This window comes from Pleurodeles waltl, chromosome 8, assembly GCF_031143425.1.
Source record: "Pleurodeles waltl isolate 20211129_DDA chromosome 8, aPleWal1.hap1.20221129, whole genome shotgun sequence".
Lineage (NCBI taxonomy): Eukaryota > Metazoa > Chordata > Amphibia > Caudata > Salamandridae > Pleurodeles > Pleurodeles waltl.
The window spans coordinates 612,641,723-612,661,544 of NC_090447.1; the positions used below are offsets into that span (position 1 = coordinate 612,641,723).

The following is a 19,822-nucleotide window of genomic DNA, read 5'->3' on the forward strand; positions in this document are numbered from 1 at the left end:
GCATACATCTGCATTTTGAATGGGTCTTCCTGGGCTGGGAGGGTGGAGGGCCTACCCTCACACAAAGGACTGCCACACCCCCTACTGGGACCCTGGCAGACAGGATTGAACTGAAAGGGGACCTGGTGCACTTCTTAGCCACTCTTTGAAGTCTCCCCCACTTCAAAGGCACATTTGGGTATAAAACAGGGCCTCTGCCCTACCTCATCAGACACTTGCTGGAGAAGAAACCGGAACCAGAAACTACATCCTGCCAAGAAGAACTGCCTGGCTGCTCAAAGGACTCACCTGTCTGCTTTCTACAAAGGACTGCTGTCTTGCTGTTGCCCTGCTGCCTTGCTGAACTCTTGACTGGCTGTGAAAGTGCTCTCCAAGGGCTTGGATAGAGCTTGCCTCCTGTTCCTTGAAGTCTCAGGACCAAAAAGACTTCTTCCTTTCACTTGGACGCTCCGTGCGCCGAAAATTTCGACGCACAGCTTGTTTCGCGGCGAGAAAAACGCCGCACCCCGACGCTGATCAACGCGACGCTCTCGGGACGATCGAGACTTCGACGCACAACCTCGCAAGGACAACGCCGCCCGACTTTCCAGGAGAAATCGACGCGACGCCTACCGTGAACGCGAAACTTTGACGCACGGCCTCGCAAGGACAACGCCGCCCGACTTCCGAGGAGAAATCGACGCGACGCCTGCCGTGAGACCAAAATTTCGACGCACGGCCTCGTAAGGACAACGCCGCCCGACTTCCAAGGAGAAATCGACGCGACGCCTACCGTGAGATCGAAACTTCGACGCGCAGTCCCGCAGAACGACGCGCAGCCGGAAAACAAGTAGGAGAAGCCACGCACAGACCCGGGACATCTGGTAATCCCCGCGATCCACGAAAAGAGACTGTCTGCGCGGCCGGAAAACGACGCCCGACTTCCCCGCGTGGAAAAGAACGACGCAAGTCTTTGTGTGCTGAGGAGAAATCGACGCACACACCCTTTTTCCACGCATCTCTTTTCCTGTGGCCCTCTGAGGAGATTTCCCACCAGAAACCAGGTACTTTGTGCTTGAAAGACACTTTATTGCATTCTAAAGACTTAAGACACTTTATATCACTTCCCTGTGATATTTCTACAATTTTCCATTTGCAACTTTATTCTTTTTGACCTACAATTATCCTGATAAATATTATATATTTTTCTAAACACTGTGTAGTGTATTTTTGTGGTGCTATATGGTGGTATTGTATGATTTATTGCACAAATACTTTACACATTGCCTTCTGAGTTAAGCCTGACTGCTCGTGCCAAGCTACCAGAGGGTGGGCACAGGATAATCTTGGATAGTGTGTGACTTACCCTGACTAGAGTGAGGGCTTTTGCTTGGACAGAGGGTAACCTGACTGCCAACCAAAAACCCCATTTCTAACATTGGTGATCAGCGGTGAGGATAGGACTTGTATTTGTGCAGTGACATACAGTAGCTAAGTATTTCACTACCTACCCACAGTTGAAGGTCAACTTGGTTTTTATCTCTTTTTGAAAATCCGTTTTTTCCTGACAATTTTCAAAAACTAAATCCTCACTCAACATGTCTCTGACTGGGTCTCAGACAGGGGACTTTGACCTAGTCCAGTTGGATACATACACGGTCAAACAACTAAGAGGATTCTGCAGGGCATTAAGGGTACCCACCCAAGGGGCCTCCAGAAAGGAGGACTTTCAAGTGGCGCTGAGGGCCTGGGCAGAAGCCCATTTAGAGGATGATGAGGAAGAGGAGCCAGAAAATGGCCCCTCAGAAGGATTTTCACTATCTATGGATGGTGTTACCACTGCAATTGTGCACCCTTCCAGACCAGGGAGCAGTGTCTCCATGCAAAGCCTGACCGCAGAGGAAAGGAGAGAGGAAAGGGAGTTCCAATTGCAAATGGCAAAACTGAAAATTGAGGCACAACAGGAGGAGAGGAGGGCAGAAAGAGAAGCCAAACAAGCTGAGGCTGAAAGAGCAGCCAAACAGATTGAAGCTGAAAGAACAGCCAAACAAGCAGAAGCTGAAAGAACAGCCAAACAAGTGGAAGCTGAAAGAGCTTTGGCTGAAAAGAAACTATTGTTGGCTCATGAACTGAGTCTCAAGGAGCTGGAGATCAAGGCAAGACAGTCTGAATCCAGCAATAATGGTGGCAGCATACAGACAGGACCTGCTGGAGAAAAGAAGGTTCGTATACCCAAAAATGTGGTGCCCAGTTTTGTGGTGGGAGATGACATAGATAAATGGTTAGCTGCTTATGAAGTTGCACTAAGGGCTCATGAGGTTCCTGAAGGGCAATGGGGGGTAGCTATGTGGGGTTATGTGCCGCCATTGGGGAGGGACACACTTCTCACATTGGATCCACCGGATCAAAACACATACCCACTCCAGAAAGCCACTTTACTTGCCAAGTTTGGGCTGACCCCTGAGGGATACCGTCAGAGGTTCAGGGACAGCACCAAACAAACCACACAAACATGGGTAGATTTCTTTGATTTCTCTAGTAAGGCACTGAATGGATGCGTGCGGGGCAACAAAGTAGCAGATTATAAAGGTTTATATGACTTGATCCTGAGAGAGCATATGCTTAATGTTACTTATACCGATTTGCGCCAGCACCTAGTGGATAGTAAGCTGACTGATCCCAGGAAGCTTGCTGAGGAGGCGGACCTCTGGGTTAGCACCAGAGTGTCCAAAAAGGTACCTGGGGGGGACTCCCACCAAGGTGGTCAGGGTTCCCAACAGAAGAAAGAGGGGGGAGATAAACTTACAGATAAGGAACTCTCTAAAGGCCCCCAAAAGAATTCCCAGGGAGGGGGTGGCAACCCTTCCTTTTCCAAATTTGGGAAAAAGCCAGGGACATTTGACAGGTCAGGAAAATCTAGCCCCAAATGCATGGAGTGTTACCAGTATGGTCACTATAAAGGCGATCCCCAGTGCCCCAAGAGGGCACCGTCCACTACTGGACAGGTCCCTGGGTTGACTAGTGTAGCGCTCGGGGGGAGATGGACCCAGTTAGCTGTGGGGGACAGGTAGAGATTTCCCTAGTGTCCCTGGGAGAAGGAGAAATGATGTCCAAGGTCCACATGCCTAAAAATACTTCCAAGTACCGGCAGTGGGTCCTCATTGATGGGCAGAAGGTGGAGGCTCTGCGTGACACAGGAGCCAGTATGACTACTATCAAGAGTCAGCTGGTGTCCACAGAGCAGATAATCCCTAATACATTCCACCAGGTCATAGTCGCTGACAATCGCGAGAGTCACCTACCGGTGGCTCGGGTTCCCTTTGAGTGGGGGGGGGTCTCTGGTACTCTGAAAGTAGCTGTGAGTCCTGCCATGCCTGTAGATTGTCTGTTAGGCAATGATCTAGAGCATACTGCTTGGAAAGAAGTAGAGCTCAGATCTCACCTGGAGATGTTAGGGTTACCTGAGTGGGTCTGCATGACCACCCGGTCCATGGCTGACCGAGAGGGAAGTCAAGGGCATCTGGAGCCTGGAACGATGGCCCAGAGAGCTGCCAAGAGGAGGGACGAGGGGCGCGGGAAACCGGCCCCAGAAGTTCCCACAGTGGCTGACGGGGCTCCTGAGGAGGAGACTCCCGAGCCAACTGGGGAAGACATTGCCACCCTAGGTGACTTACCTGAGCTTGCTGGCTGGCAAGTTGAGGGTGGTCCCACCAGGGAGGAATTCTGCAAGGCGCAGAAAGAGTGTCCCACTCTAGAAGGGTTGAGGAAACAAGCCTTAAACCAGGCAGCAGGTGACGCCTCTGGCAATCACCACCTATATTGGGAGAATGATCTCCTCTACAGTGAGCCTAGGGTTCCGGTCTTTGGGGCAGCCCGTGTGCTGGTGGTCCCCCAATGTTACCGAGCCTTCCTCCTGGGTCTGGCTCACGACATTCCCCTGGCAGGACATTTGGGACAAGACAAGACCTTCAACAGGCTTGTCACCCACTTTCACTGGCCCAAAATGAGGACACACTCAGACAAATTCTGCAGGGCTTGTCCTACCTGCCAGGCTAGTGGTAAAGCAGGGAAGAGGGTTAAAACCCCCCTGATTCCACTTCCGGTCGTTGGCACCCCCTTTGAAAGGGTGGGCGTCGACATTGTTGGCCCCTTGGACCCCAAAACTGCCTTAGGCAACAGGTTTATCCTGGTTTTGGTGGACCATGCCACCCGGTACCCAGAGGCAATCCCTCTGAGGACCGTAACTGCATCGGTGGTAGCCAGAACCCTGATGGGGATATTTACCCGTGTGGGATTCCCCAAGGAGATAGTGTCTGACAGAGGCACTAACTTCATGTCCGCGTACATGAAGCATCTGTGGGATGCGTGTGGTGTAACCTACAAGTTCACCACACCCTATCACCCCCAGTCTAATGGGCTTGTGGAGAGATTCAACAAGACCCTGAAAGGCATGATTGGTGGCCTCCCTGAGGCCATGAGGCGTAAATGGGACGTCCTCTTACCATGCCTTCTCTTTGCTTACAGAGAGGTCCCCCAGAGGGGGGTAGGGTTCAGTCCCTTTGAGCTTCTCTATGGGTACCCCGTCAGGGGACCCTTAAGCATTGTCAAGGAGGGATTGGAGAACGCTCCAAAGACACCCCCTCAGGACGTGGTCAGCTACATGTTGGCCCTCCGCAATCAGATGACCCGCTTCTGGAAAGAGGCCCAAAGTAACCTGGAGGCCAGTCAAGAGGTGATGAAACAATGGTATGACCAGAAGGCCACTCTGGTAGAGTTTCAACCTGGAGACAAAGTGTGGGTAATGGAGCCAGTATAGCCCAGAGCTCTCCAGGACCGCTGGTCTGGCCCATTTGAAATAAAGGAGCGGAAAGGGGAGGCCACTTACCTAGTGGACCTCCAAACCCCTAGGAACCCCCTAAGGGTGCTCCACGTGAACCGACTAAAAGCTCATTTTGAGAGGTCGGAGATCAACATGCTTCTGGTCACAGATGAAGGAATGGAAGAGGAGAGTGAACCTCTCCCTGACCTCCTCTCTGCCCAAGAAGGTGATGGGTCCGTAAGCGGGGTCATTCTGTCTGACTCCCTGACTCTAAACCAGAAAGGAGACTGCTATGAGCTGTTGGAGCAGTTCTCCCCCCTCTTCTCCCTTACTCCTGGACTGACCCACCTCTGTGTTCATGATATTGACACCGGTGACAGTCTCCCTGTGAAGAACAAAATTTACAGGTTGTCAGATAAGGTGAAGGCCAGCATCAAGGAGGAGGTCTCCAAGATGTTGACGCTAGGGGTTATTGAGAAGTCCAGTAGTCCCTGGGCCAGCCCAGTGGTGTTGGTCCCTAAGGCTACTGCCCCAGGCGCGAAGCCAGAACTCCGGTTCTGCGTGGACTACCGGGGTCTCAACTCAGTCACACGGACTGATGCTCACCCCATCCCCCGAGCTGATGAGCTCGTGGACAGGCTAGGCGCTGCCCAGTTCCTGAGTACGTTTGATCTTACTTCAGGGTACTGGCAGATCGCCCTGACTGAGGGGGCTAAGGAAAGGTCCGCCTTTTCCACCCCTGACGGCCATTACCAGTTCCGGGTGATGCCGTTTGGATTGAAAAATGCCCCCGCTACCTTCCAACGGTTGGTTAACGGGGTCCTGGCTGGCAAGGATGCCTTCTGTGCAGCCTACCTGGATGACATAGCTGTCTACAGTTCCAGCTGGGAGGAACACCTGCTCCACCTCAAGGAGGTGCTTCAGGCCCTGCAACAGGCAGGCCTGACCATCAAGGCTAGTAAGTGCCAGATTGGGCAGGGTTCCGTGGTGTACTTGGGACACCTAGTAGGTGGTGGCAAGGTGCAGCCACTCCAGGCCAAGATCGAAACTATCAAGGCCTGGCAACCACCTCGAACCCAGACTGAGGTGAGAGCCTTTTTAGGCCTCACCGGATACTACCGCAGGTTTGTCAAGGGCTATGGTACCATTGTGTCCCCCTTGACAGAACTCACGTCCAAGAAGCAACCTAGGTTGGTGAATTGGACAGAGGCTTGTCAGAAAGCCTTTGACGCCCTGAAGGAAGCCATGTGCACGGCCCCCGTGCTCAAGGCCCCTGACTACTCCCAGGAATTTATCGTGCAGACAGACGCTTCAAAGCATGGCATAGGGGCAGTTCTAGCACAGCTAAATGAGGAGGGCAGAGATCAACCGGTAGTCTTTATTAGCAGAAGACTATTACCACGGGAGCAGAGGTGGAGTGCTATTGAAAGAGAAGCTTTTGCTGTGGTCTGGGCACTGAAGAAGCTGAGACCCTACCTGTTTGGGACTCACTTCCTAGTTCAGACAGACCACAGGCCCCTCAGATGGCTCATGCAGATGAGGGGTGAGAATCCAAAACTCTTGAGGTGGTCCATTTCCCTACAGGGGATGGACTTTACGGTGGAACATCGCCCAGGGGTTGACCACGCCAATGCTGATGGTCTCTCCAGGTACTTCCGCCTTAGCGATGAGAGCTCCCAAGAGGTCGGGTAGCTCTCCCCACTTTCAGCTGGGGGGGACACATGTTAGACCTGACAGCCTTAGGGTAGTCACCCCTAACTTTTTGCCTGCCTCCCTCCACTTTGTGGATACTGTTTTTGCTGGTTTTTAGACTCTGCGCACTTTACCACTGCTAATCAGTGCTAAAGTGCATATGCTCTCTCTCTGTAAACATGGTAAGTTGGATACATACCTGATTGAACTATTTAATCTACTTATAAGTCCCCAGTAATGTGCACTCCAGGTGCCTAGGGCCTATAGATTAAATGCTACTAGTGGACCTGCAGCACGGATTGTGCCACCCACTTAAGTAGCCCCTTTTCCTTGTCTCAGGCCTACCATTGCTAGGCCTGTGTGGGCAGTTTCACTGCCACCTCGACTTGGCATTTAAAAGTACCTGCCAAGCATAGAGCTCCCCTTTTTCTACATATAAGTCACCCTTAATGTGTGCCCTGGGTATCCCCTAGAGCAGGGTGCTGTGTAGGTAAAAGGCAGGACATGTACCTGTGTAGTTATATGTCCTGGTAGTGTAAAAAACCCTCAATTCATTTTTGCACTGCTGTGAGACCTGCTCCCTTCATAGGCTAACATTGGGGCTGCCCTCATACACTGTTGAAGTGGCAGCTGCTGATCTGAAAGGAGCAGGGAGGTCATATTTAGTATGGCCAGAATGGTAATACAAAATCCTACTGACTGGTGAAGTCGGATTTAATATTACTATTCTAGAAATGCCACTTTTAGAAAGTGAGCATTTCTTTGCACTTAAATCCTTCTGTGCCTTACAATCCACGTCTGGCTAGGTTTAGTTGACAGCTCCTTGTGCATTCACTCAGACACACCCCAAACACAGGGTACTCAGCCTCACTTGCATACATCTGCATTTTGAATGGGTCTTCCTGGGCTGGGAGGGTGGAGGGCCTACCCTCACACAAAGGACTGCCACACCCCCTACTGGGACCCTGGCAGACAGGATTGAACTGAAAGGGGACCTGGTGCACTTCTTAGCCACTCTTTGAAGTCTCCCCCACTTCAAAGGCACATTTGGGTATAAAACAGGGCCTCTGCCCTACCTCATCAGACACTTGCTGGAGAAGAAACCGGAACCAGAAACTACATCCTGCCAAGAAGAACTGCCTGGCTGCTCAAAGGACTCACCTGTCTGCTTTCTACAAAGGACTGCTGTCTTGCTGTTGCCCTGCTGCCTTGCTGAACTCTTGACTGGCTGTGAAAGTGCTCTCCAAGGGCTTGGATAGAGCTTGCCTCCTGTTCCTTGAAGTCTCAGGACCAAAAAGACTTCTTCCTTTCACTTGGACGCTCCGTGCGCCGAAAATTTCGACGCACAGCTTGTTTCGCGGCGAGAAAAACGCCGCACCCCGACGCTGATCAACGCGACGCTCTCGGGACGATCGAGACTTCGACGCACAACCTCGCAAGGACAACGCCGCCCGACTTTCCAGGAGAAATCGACGCGACGCCTACCGTGAACGCGAAACTTTGACGCACGGCCTCGCAAGGACAACGCCGCCCGACTTCCGAGGAGAAATCGACGCGACGCCTGCCGTGAGACCAAAATTTCGACGCACGGCCTCGCAAGGACAACGCCGCCCGACTTCCAAGGAGAAATCGACGCGACGCCTACCGTGAGATCGAAACTTCGACGCGCAGTCCCGCAGAACGACGTGCAGCCGGAAAACAAGTAGGAGAAGCCACGCACAGACCCGGGACATCTGGTAATCCCCGCGATCCACGAAAAGAGACTGTCTGCGCGCCGGAAAACGACGCCCGACTTCCCCGCGTGGAAAAGAACGACGCAAGTCTTTGTGTGCTGAGGAGAAATCGACGCACACACCCTTTTTCCACGCATCTCTTTTCCTGTGGCCCTCTGAGGAGATTTCCCACCAGAAACCAGGTACTTTGTGCTTGAAAGACACTTTATTGCATTCTAAAGACTTAAGACACTTTATATCACTTCCCTGTAATATTTCTACAATTTTCCATTTGCAACTTTATTCTTTTTGACCTACAATTATCCTGATAAATATTATATATTTTTCTAAACACTGTGTGGTGTATTTTTGTGGTGCTATATGGTGGTATTGTATGATTTATTGCACAAATACTTTACACATTGCCTTCTGAGTTAAGCCTGACTGCTCGTGCCAAGCTACCAGAGGGTGGGCACAGGATAATCTTGGATAGTGTGTGACTTACCCTGACTAGAGTGAGGGCTTTTGCTTGGACAGAGGGTAACCTGACTGCCAACCAAAAACCCCATTTCTAACAGGGATCATAATATGGTGGACGGGATATCTGTCACATTTGTGATGGAGTAACCCCTTCCGCTAAACTCTAAATCAGACCATAGATATAAACTGTTTAACCAAGCAAACATTCTTGCCCCTATGTTTCCTGTGTGCTGACCTCCGTGCTGAATACCGCCACCATACTGTCAGTGCCGGCGGTACAGTGACTGCCGTATTACGAGTCACAAAATGAAAAATGACCAAAAACAGCTATAAATGCAATACCGCCAGGCCGACCGACGGTGAAATAATGACTCTCCGAACACCAGCCCCACCACGCCGACACCATTCCATCCACCCTATCATCAGTTCCCTGCCCAGTAGACCATGCACGGCGGAACATTAAAGGCGGTGCACATCGCCGCAGTTCTAAAAGATACCGCCAATAGTAAACAACACCACATTGGACTGTTTGAATCCCCCACACCTGAGATACATACACACACCTGCTCAGGGCACTATAAAACACCCCCCCCACACACAATTCCTTTAGAATCCAACGAACAGCATACATAGTAACGACCCATTCACACAGATCCCATACACCAGGCACTTTTACACTGCACACTCAGCACACACCACCCAACTGCACATTTTGCACTAGGCACACATCATACTCAAACACCAACACCATAACCCACCGGCACCCACATCCAAACACCCCCACCCCACCAAAACCCCACACTGTACCCTACATGCACTACACCCCCCGCACACAACATGGTGCATCAAAAGCAGCCATGTTTCACTGACAATGAGTTGAGGGTCATGGCAGATAAAATCATCAGGGTACAGCCACATCTTTTTGGAGCAAAGGTCCAGCAAACATCGATGGCAAGGAAAATGCAGTTTTGGCAGAGGATCGTTGACAGGGTCAACCCAGAGGCACACATACACGCACAAGGGAGGACATTAGAAAGAGGTGGAACAACCTATGTGGGAAGGTGTGTTCCATGGCGTCCAGGCACCAGATTGCCCTGAACAAGACTGGGGGTGGGTCTCCACTCCACCCCTTGAGTTAACATCCTGGGAGGAGAAGGCCTTGGACATCATGCATCCTAAAGGCCTGACTGGAACCATCAGAGGGCTCAACTCTGGTAAATCAACAACTCCTCTCAGGCATCAGCCACTCCTGCACAGCGTGCATCCCCACCACCCATCACTCCCCAATCCACCCCATCCTACACTTCTGCACCCCCCAGGTATCCCACACCCCTCCCCTGCATGCTACACCACCTCCTGCCACCATCCCAACATAGTCACTCCCTACTGCACAGATACCAACCACAATGAGAAGCACCACAACTCCCACAATGCAACACTCCCTACACATCAGAGGATCACAGCCCCCCTTCACAGTAGAACACCGGCATGGAAAACCAAACAACATGCCACACCAACTGGCAGTGTCAACTGCGTTCCTACAAATGGCAAAGACAGCAATGTTATCCACTATCCTCAACCCTCAATTGCACATGGAGACAATGGCACAATCCGCATCCCCCAAACAATGTCTGCATTTCTGCAGCTGTCATTGCCATCACTGGGAAGCAAGTCAGGCTACATTATGCATCACACGATGTGACCAACAAAGACATCTCCAAAACGGAACTCACTCCCTTTCCATCCACATGTCCCGCTGCCACTGCCACCCGCCAGCGGATGCCCGGGTCAGATAGCCCTCCTCAGGATGAAGGCCCCAGTGGGTGTCTGGACAATGACGACTTGCCAGGCCCATCAGGGACGACTGGTCAGTCCATACCCAGAAGCCCGACCCTGGACACACCGGACTCCCCCTCCCATTTGGTGACCACACTGCAGCCAGCCTTTTGTCCCCAAACCAGTGTCCCGGGGACAGGTCAATCAGAAGTGTGCCCCACAGTACAGGGGCCAGAGTCAAGGGAACACACTCAATACAATGAAGGTCCTGGTGCTACTGGGAGTGGGCACACTGTGCCAGGGGCACAGTCACAGGGGGCCAGGTGTAGTGGGAGGGGACCTGTGGTCCATGGGACGGGGCTGTCACAACAACAAACTTCTCAGGTGACCCTCTCCCAAACCCTGGGTGCATACCACCAAACCCAGGACACGATGGGCCAGATACTCCCGACAATGTGGAGGAGAACTAGAGGCTGCAGAGGGAACACCATCAGGAGGACATGCAGCAGTGGCAGGGCCTCAATGCCACCATGCCCTCCTTTGCAGGGATGCTCAAGGAACAGACCACCATCCTGTGTGAGTCCTTCACCCACCAGCAAACCCCTTCCACAAGCCACATCCCAACAGAGCCCTCCACTACAGCTGCATCTAGAAGAATGGAGGCCCTGTCTGAGGACCCGCAGACCACCAGCACCCCTCCCCCTGTAGCTGAGGGACCCCCAAGCAAGCTAGGATGTTCATCCAGACATCCTGCAGAAACTGATGCCAAGACCAACACCGCCACCAGGAAGTGACTCTCTCCTGAACATTAACCCTTGTGTACCACTGACACACCTGTTGACTGTCCACTATCATCTCACCGCTCTCCCATGCCCCCCCCATACTGGACTTAGACTACACACAGATGGCCAGACTACACTGATGAGTTCACCCACCATGAACCCACTCATCATCCCTTGCAACTGTCAGTCACAAATAAAATCTATTGAGCACAGCTACTGTCTACATGTTGTATTGCAAGAAGTAGGAATTACTGTGGCATAACATGTTTAACTGTCAACCCATTGCCCTGCCAAAGTTTGTGAGAGTGACAGAATGGGGAGCAATATGCAGCATGGATGATAGTGGAGTAGACAGAGGCTAGACACATGTGTCAAGGGAGGCAACAGGTGATGCAGGAAACAGAGTTCACCACACAAATGCCCTGCAAGTAGAACAAGACAGGGACAACAATCACTATAGGAGTCAAAAATGCCCACACAACACACATGCACCACAATTACAAAAATTTCCATTGGTGAGTTGGCAAGTGTCAGCTCTAGCTATATGCCCATATCAGACCCACATTTTCAAGACAACCATCCCCAATGTTCCTTCCATCACAGCACACAAAGCTAACCTTAAGGCATTTTACACAGTTAATACAATAATGTTTCACTGCCTCCCAATGTGGACTCTTAGGAGAGGTAGCAATACTGTTGACACCACACTGTATGGCACACATATTGCAGCTGATGTGGCAGTACAGGGAACAATGGAAAAGCACAAACATGTCACATGTGAAGCAACACAACAGCAGGGAGATGATAGAACTGAAATGTGCACACTAACAACTCCACTGAAGGGGAAATCTGAACCCGCCCTCAAACCCACACAGAGGCAGAGCTGCACACAATTCCATCAGTGCTAACAGACTCCAGGAGGATCTATGTCACAGGGCAGCTTGGAGTACAGGTCACATAACATACATCTGACACATACCTGTAGCTCAGTGGAAGTATTGTTGTATCAACTCTGCTCTGGAGTCAGCTGCATCCTCATCATCTTCATCCTCTTCACTCCCAATGTCCCTTTCATCAGCCACTGGTCCAGCTGCCACCTCCTCTGCATCCAGCAATGGGATGTGACATATCAGGGCCAGATTGTGTAGCATGCAGCAGATCTAGCACACTTTCAGTGGTTTGTAGAGTAGGGCACCTCCAGAAATGTGTAGATACCAGAATGTGGCCTTGATTAGCCCAAAGGTTCTTTCGATCACACGCCTTGTCCTACCGTGGGCCTCATTGAAACGGTTTTCAGCATCTGTAGTCGGATGTCTCACAGGTGTCAGTAGCCAAGGAAGGATGGGATAGTGTTGGAAATGGCCCTTCTGCAGGGTTATCCCCAGACTCTTTGCCTTCCTCCTTCTCTTTTTCTGACCCCACTTTTGCTGGTTTTTAGACTCTGTGCACTTTACCACTGCTAACCAGTGCTAAAGTGCATATGCTCTCTCACTTTAAACCTGGTAACATTGGATCATACCCAATTGGACTATTTAATTTACCTATAAGTCCCTAGTAAGGTGCACTGTATGTGCCTAGGGCCTGTAGATTAGATGCTACTAGTGGGCCTGCAGCACTGGTTGTGCCACCCACTGAAGTAGCCCCTTAACCTTGTCTCAGGCCTGCCATTGCAAGGCCTGTGTGTGCAGGTTCACTGCCACTTCGACTTGGCATTTAAAAGTACTTGCCAAGCCTAAAACTCCCCTTTTTCCACATATATGTCACCCCTAAGATGTGCCCTAGGTAACCCCTAGGGCAGGGTGCTGTGTGGGTAAAAGGCAAGACATGTACCTGTGTAGTTTACATGTCATGGTAGTGTAAAACTCCTAAATTTGTTTTTACACTACTGTGAGGCCTGCTACCTTCATAGGCTAACATTGGGGCTGCCCTCATATATTATTGAAGTGGTAGCTGCTGATCTGAAATGAGTAGGAAGGTCATATTTAGTATGGCCAGAATGGTAATACAAAATCCTGATGACTGGTGAAGTTGGATTTAATATTACTATTTTAGAAATGCCACTTTTAGAAAGTGAGCATTTCTCTGCACTTAAATCATTTTGTGCCTTACAATCCACGTCTGGCTGGGTTTAGTTGACAGCTCCTTGTGCATTCACTCAGACACACCCCAAACATAGGGTGCTCAGCCTCACTTGCATACATCTGCATTTTGAATGGGTCTTCCTGGGCTGGGAGGGTGGAGGGCCTGCTCTCACACAAAGGGCTGCCACACACCCCTACTGGGACCATAGCAGAAAGACTGAACTGATAGGGGACTGGTGCACTTCTAAGCCACTCTTTGAAGTCCCCCCCCCACTTCAAAGGCACATTTGGGTATAAAACAGGGCCTCTGCCCTACCACCTCAGACACTTCCTGAGGAAGAAACCTGAACCAGAACCTGCACTCTGACAAGAAGAACTGCCTGGCTGCCTAAAGGACTCACCTGACTGCTTTCTACAGAGGACTGCTGCCTTGCTGTTGCCCTGCTGTTTTGCTGCTCTCTTGCTTTGCTGCAGGAGTGCTCTCCAAGGGCTCAGATAGAGCTTGCTTCCTGTTCCCTGAAGTCTCAGGACCAAAAAGACTTCTCTCTTGCAACTGGACTCCTTGTGCGGCGAAAAATTAGACGCACAGCTTGTGCCGCGGTGAAAAATTCACCGCTCACCGAACCAGAACGACGCCGCTCGACTTCGCGAGGAAAAGATCGACACGGCACCTGCGGTGCGGCCGGAACATCGACGCACGGCCCACCTGGGACAACGCCGTCCGACTTCCAGAGGGGAAATCGACACAGCACCTGCATCGCCCACCGGAACGATGCAGAGCTGGTCAACAAGCCCAGGATTCCACCCACAGACCCCGGGGCATCTGAAAACCCTGCGACCCAAAGAGGAGACCCGTCCGCGCGCCGGAAATCGACGCAACGTCTTCCCCGCGTGGAAAATAACGACGCCAGTCCGTGTGTGAAGGGGCGAAACCGACGCACACACCATTTTCCACGTATCTCCTCCTCTGCGGCCCTTTGCAGAGATTTTTCACTCCAACCAGGTACTTTGTGCTTGAAAGAGACTTTGTTTGCTTTTAAAAGACTTAAGACACTTTATATCACTTTCCAGTGATATCTTTACATTTTCTTATTGCATCTTTTATCATTTTGACCTGCAAATATCCAGATAAATATTATATATTTTTCTAAACACTGTGTGGTGTATTTTTGTGGTGCCATATTGTGTTTTTGTATGATTTATTGTACACATACTTTACACTTTGCCTTCTAAGTTAAGCCTGACTGCTCAGTGCCAAGCTACCAGAGGGTGGCCACAGGATAATTTGGATTGTGTGTGACTTACCCTGACTAGAGTGAGGGTCCTTGCTTGGACAGAGGGGTAACCTGACTGCCAACCAAAGACCCCATTTCTAATAGATAGCCAGATTCACCTGTGTGCACAGAGGTAGAACCCATGTCAAGACTGGGAGGGAGATAGGGCAGGGTGTGAAAAGAGTTGCGTGTACAGCGACACACATACAAATGTACATATACCGATGAGCCAGGCCCGGTCCCGCTGTAGTGGTGCCATCATGTGTGGGACGTTGCTGTTCCTCAGAATGTAGGAGTCATGCACAGAACCAGGGAACTTGGCTGTCACTTGTGAGATACTTTTGTCAGCAAGACACACTACCTGCTCACTGATAGAATAAAAGCTTTTTTCGGTTACTGAACACATGTTCATTTATCCTGGGTGGCACCAAGGCAATGTGTGTGCAATCTATGGCCTCTATCACATGAGGGACATGTGCCAAATCATAGAAGGCACCTTTGACAGTGGTTAAATCAGCATGTTGGGGGAATCCGATGTAGCAAGGCGGATGTCCTAGCAGGGCACACTGTACATCAGCTGTGACATCCCTGCTGCCAAGCTCACTGTCATCTGGAATTACCCTGTCACAAGAAAGTAGAGTATTGACAACACCTGTATTTTGGGAGGAATGGCATTGGGATGACGGATGGCAGGAAACAGGTCAGGCTCCAACTGGGTCACCAGCTCCATGATCGTCTGACGGTTCAGGAAATATATGTGAATGACGTGTCACTTTTCCAGGGTGGCAAGGTCGACTAGGGGCATGTCTCCACCTCAACATTGCACCATATCTTGGAATAGGAGAGGAATAAGTCAGAATAAGATGCATTGACTGTGTGGACACAGTAAAGCTGTGCAATGGCTACACCATTTCACCCATGACGCAGCTAACATTCAGCCGCTATTCACTACATACACGTAAAATGGCAGCTGCCTATCCTGCATGCACAGGACAGGTGGAAGTGACCTCATACCACCGGCGTTAGATGTCATGGCGGTAGGCGGATCCAACCGCTGTGCAACACCTCATTGGACAACATGGTTGTCTATGGGAGACTGGAGCCAATAGTGATCATCCCTGGTGGTGGCGGTGATGTCTGCGGTTGATATGACCACCATTTCATGTGGCAGTGCTCACTTGACTCCTGACACTCCTGCACACAAGACCTCCACTGCATGTGCTGCTGTGTTCTAACTCTGGTCGTCAAGATACCAAGTCCTGCAGGTGATAGGGCCCCAGCCTTCTCCCAGGAAGAACTCAAGAAGCTTGTGGATAGGGTCCTACCCCTGTATGAACAGTTGTATGGGGCACCATAGTAACAGGTGAGTCTAATGTCACCATCCTGTCTGAGAGAGATGTGTATGTGGACGTAAGGCATTGCGACGTGGCAGATAGAGTGAATGCATGGAGATGGGTGAGGATTCTGAGTGTTAGTGGCGTGTAGATATGTGAGTGTGGGCATGAGATGTGTGATGTGTGCTGTCCACTGCTGTCCCTGTGATGCCACTGTACCGGACTTTTGTCTTCTTTCGGGGTCACCTATGCAGGTCAGGGCCCATCAGAAGAAGGGGATTTGGCGGGCCATCGCCAAGCAAGTGTGGACTCTGCGGGTCCATGTCCGGTGGAGCACCTACTGCAAAAGAGATGGGAGGACCTGAAACGCTGGACCAGGAAGACCGCAGAGGCCCAGCTAGGGATGTCCTCCCAATGAGGGAGGGGTGCCCGTCGGACCCTGACCCTCCTAATGGCCCGCATTTTGGCAGTGGCCTACCTGAGGTGGATGGACATTTGAGGGCAGCACAGCACCCACAAGGGGGTAAGTACACACTCTCACCTCGTTAATATGTTGCTTAGGTGGGTTTGGGTTGAGTAATAGTGGGAAGCTGTAACGCAGGTACTAGATAGATGCCTGTCTACTATGGGTATCAGTCACCGTGCAAGGATTAGTATCACAGATGTGTGCCCATGCCATGCACTCAGTGACTTATGAAGGCAAGTACTTCCAATGTGTAATTTATGTGATCACCCTCAAACAAGTTTTGGAATCCAGCTCCTGCCAACATCACCAGTACACCTGAGGTGTCAGGGCATTGTCATCTGTGTTTTCTGACCAGTGTGCCAGGAGAGATAAGTTAGTCCTCATTCTGCTGCCATGTTCTGAATGTGTAATGAGGCAGAGTGGGACAAGATGTCAGTGTTCTAAATGTCAATGGCTTAGTAGGCATGCTACCTACCCATGCAGGACTCACTTGAAACAGGAGTACAGGAATTGTTTCCCTAAAAGGCCATGTGGAGATGCTAAGTACTGGGCATGTGTGACTAGTGTGACTCACATCAAGTACATGGGTAAAATTGTACCACCATCAGCAGTACACATCAGCATAGCTGTAGTTTACCCCATGGTGTCCCATTTTTGTAGCATGTACAAGTGAGGGCATGGTGTGGCAGGGCATGGCAGCAGATGATGATGTTGTTACACTGTGTGACTGTTGTGCTGGCATTGACCCACTGCACCCCTCTCTCTCTCTCTCCCTCCCTCTCCTCCACTGTCTTTGTGTGCATCAGCATCATCAGGCGAAGGAGAAGGGATACTGGCAAGTGGGAAAGCTGCAGCCCACGGGAGCAGGGAGGCTGAATCCAGGGGACCAGTGGGACAGAGGGCAAGGGGAGTGCCACATGGGTGACAGGATCGACCACACCATCTTCAGATTTCTCCTCCGATGGTGTCTCCCTGCAGTGGCGTACCCATCTGGAACCACTCCAGTTACATCCTTGTCAACCACCCCCCCTTTTCAACACCGCCCTCCCTGTAGCTCCTTACCCAGTTGCCCGTGCCCGCTCACCCAGGAGGGTGGGCATCTCCTTTGCCGCAGGCACCTCTGCTCCCGCCCCAGTCAGCCCTGCTGCCCTCATTGAGGAAGCTCTGAGGCACTGAGGTCCATCTCTGTGGGATAGTCAACCATTGTGAATGCCATCCAGGGACTGGCATCGCAGATGCAGCGGACCAATGCGTTCCTGAAAGGCATTCACGGTGCCCTGGCTGGCCTGCAGAGATTGTGTCAGACTCTGGCCTCCTCATTGACGGCAGCCAGTGTCCCTTCTTCTTCTGTCCCCCCTCTAGCTACCTGTTCCCATTCCCAAATCCCTCTCCCCTCACCCAACCAAGGCACATTTTCTGACTCACATGCATCCACATCAACAGACACAGTGGCAAGGACAAACATAAGCACCACAAACGCCACCACCACCATGCACACACACAACATTCAGATGCAGACATGACAACTTCCACTCCGTACACCGACTCCCTCACCACCACCCCCTCACAGCCACTACACCACTCACACCTGCAGTCACCACCTCATCAGTTCCAGATCCTGCCACAAGTACACTCTCTACCACCGTCACCACAACATCAGACCCCCATACATGCATCCCATACACCACATGCTCGCTCAGCATGACTGTCAACACCCCCACATGCAGCACACGCACCCTACCTGCAGACACCACCACAACATACACTCACACTTCCCCCCTGCCATCTCTCTGCATCTCCTCTCCCTCTTCCCACAACATCTAAATGCCCACGGTCACCCACCCAACAGTCACATAACACACACATGGCATCCAAGCATACACCTGCCCCCAATTCACCTCCATGTGCACACCTCTCAATCACTCCCTCTACCTCCACTCCCATATCTTTCGGTTATGACCGGCCCATGCCCCCAAGAAACATTTCCTTCATGAATTTTCCCTGTTCATCACCAGTGAACTTGTCCCTCCCCCCCAAGCAACCTGTTACCCTTCCCACACCCCTGCTTTCCACCTCCCAGTCCTCTCCTGGTCGTCACCATGCCCCTCCCCACTTAAGACTTCCACGCCCACCAAGTTCACAGTCACCCCTCCCAAGCTCAAACCCAAACCCACTCCCCCAAAATCTAAGTCTAAGCCCAAACCTCCCCCATCCAAGCCTAAGGACCCACACACCAAACCCAGACCAAAGGAACCCCCTCCAAACCCAAACCCCCACCCCGCCCCCCACCCCTGAGGTGCCTGCATGCCCCATTGATGCCCCTGCATTCCCCAATGAAGGCCAGGACTTTGCAGTCAGGAGTCAAGTTGGGCCCTTATTCTGTGTCCAGTGTGCAAGGGGCACTCTGGACACTATGTAGTGGGCATTGTGCCCCTTTGTACATTGTTATTTATAATAGTTTTATATATTTAATATATATATATATAGTACTGCACCATTGGTGTAGATGGTAACAACCTTGTCCTGGCTTTCCTTCCACATGTACGTGTGGAAAATATGCGATTTAGCGTGTGTGAGTGTGTGTGTGTATCAGTGTGTGTTGGTACGGGTGTTTTTTTTTGCGTGTGTGTGTGGTCATAGCTTGCTGTGCTGTGTATGTGTACTAATGTCCTTTCCTCCAGTGTGTGCTAGGCGGGTGTACTTATGATTGGTGTCTTTGTCGCTGGTCCTGGAGTTCAGGAGCCAGCAGGAGCATTGGGAAGACTTGCAATTCGTGTGCTATGGCGCCTACCAATGTGCCTGTGATTCGGAAGGTGAATGTTCCCTTTTGAGTGATTCATTTTCACCATGCTTTTTGTGCCAGTGCGACCTCCCCACAAATCCTGGCGGTGTGCAGCCTCGTAATGGGGTTGTGGGAAACTGCCTCCCCGCCAGCCGGGATATGCTTGCCAACGGCCACAGTGGTCGCTTTGCAGTGGCGGTTCAGGCGTCGACTTGGCTGTGTTCTGTTGGTTTTATCCCCGTGCTCATAATATGGTGGTCTGCTTCACCGGGGGCCACGGCAGTGCAACCACCACCTCCACCATGGCAGTCCCTGGACCGCCAGACTCATAGTGACCACCTCAATCTTTAACTGTTAGTAGATTCGTTTAATAGTTGTTGGCCAAAGCCAAGCACCCGAGGTTGACCAAAATTAGCCTGAATATCGATTAGAATCCAAACATCACTATTTACCACTTTAATGCTGTTAGGGTTGCTGTAAAAATGAATGATGTGGATCTATATTGAACATTCTGAAACATGACATAAAATCTATTAAGAGAAGAGCAGGTGTTCCAGTGCTGAGACACCAGTGGCCATATGGCAGATGGGTTTCTGATTGTGAATCTAGCTGAACTGCTACCATTGGAAATCCAGTTGTTCCCAA

General features: G+C 51.1%; 1 protein-coding gene across 2 annotated transcripts in view; it reads left to right on the forward strand.

Moving 5' to 3' along the window:
• Positions 1-19,822, forward strand: part of FRMPD4 (FERM and PDZ domain containing 4) — a 1,397,101-nt gene that overhangs the window by 695,380 nt on the left and 681,899 nt on the right. The gene's annotated exons all lie outside the window — the stretch shown is intronic.